Raw genomic sequence first — 1,235 nt, 5'->3', positions numbered from 1 at the left:
TGCCGCTTCATGTGCTCTGGCGGTGGTTCTGTGTGCCGGCCGGCGTGCCGCAGCGTACTGCGTGCCGCTTGCGACTGACGCAGGTGCAGCGGTGTGGCACACCACGGTGGATTGTTGATTGTTCTGCCAATGACAAGTGCGCGAGCATCGAGCCACATGAGGTATTTTTCTTTGTTAAAGGAACGCAGAACTGTTCCTGTGTTTTAACGCTGCTTCCACGAAGGGACGTACAAAGGAGTAACTGATTACCCTAGAAAAATAATCGAAAAAGAAAACGTCGGAAAGAAAGTGTGTGAGGCCAAAACCGTATGAAATCTGTTTATTTTTTGGCGTCTTCCGCTTGTTTTGCTTCCTCGCTGTTGCCGCTTCCTCCTCCGCCGCCGCTTATGACCCATCAACAGCTTTCCTTTACGAGTGGGCGCCCCGGCGGCCCCCGGGCGCTCTGCGTAACGACGCCTTGTCATTGGTGGGCGTGGCGCGGCGTGGCGGGGCGCGGCGTGGCGGGGCGCGGCGGGGTGCTAGTTCTGCCCTTAACTCCTCGCCTCGCCCTCCCCTTTCCACCTTCCTCGCCCCGCACGGCAGTATTCACCCTCCCCCCTCTTCCCCCCTTCGTTCCTTGCGCCTTTTTAACGTGATCACACAGCTGCGTTCAACAACTGCACGCCGCACCACACACCGCCGCCCTGTCATAAACTCGCTCGCTCGTAAATCCATCAGGAGGGCTACGTTTCACCGCCTTGTTGCGACCCCCGCGCGCGCCCCGCACTCCGCCGTCACCCGCCTTCGAAATCAGACAGACATGTACACGGTGCAGCAGGCCGCTTCGACAGGCGGCGGTACACAAAAACTGAATAAGAGCAAGACCGCCGGAAAAAAAATTTATAAAATGAAAACATTTTTTATGTGAATGGAAATAAATTGAAGCAGCTGCCGTACTAGTGTGAAATCACATCAGTGAGAGAGAGAGAGAGAGAGAGAGAGAGAGAGAGAGAGAGAGAGAGACAGAGAGAGGAGAGAGAGAGAGCACGTGAAAACTAAACAGAACAGAACGAATATTTTTGTTTGCATGCCGTACTAATTCTCCTCGTGCGCAGGCTGTGGGGGTGTGCGATGCTGCTGTGTACTCCCGCGCACGACTGCTGCCGTGCCTCTCGAGTGATGCTCATGCACTTTTTCGCATTTCTTTTGACGCGAGGCAAAGAGATGAGAGACAGAGGGGAAAAGAGGTGGGGGGG

General features: G+C 55.2%; 1 protein-coding gene across 1 annotated transcript in view; it reads left to right on the top strand.

Annotated features, from left to right (window-relative positions):
- LOC113202436 (epidermal retinol dehydrogenase 2-like) overlaps positions 1-1,235 on the top strand; it is a 161,417-nt gene that overhangs the window by 87,434 nt on the left and 72,748 nt on the right. The window lies entirely within an intron of this gene.

The sequence above is a fragment of the Frankliniella occidentalis genome, unplaced genomic scaffold (genome assembly GCF_000697945.3).
Source record: "Frankliniella occidentalis isolate FOCC.00 unplaced genomic scaffold, Focc_3.1 Scaffold29, whole genome shotgun sequence".
Classification (NCBI taxonomy): domain Eukaryota; kingdom Metazoa; phylum Arthropoda; class Insecta; order Thysanoptera; family Thripidae; genus Frankliniella; species Frankliniella occidentalis.
Note: the sequence above shows the minus strand (reverse complement) of the source record. Positions and strands in the feature narration are given on the sequence as shown.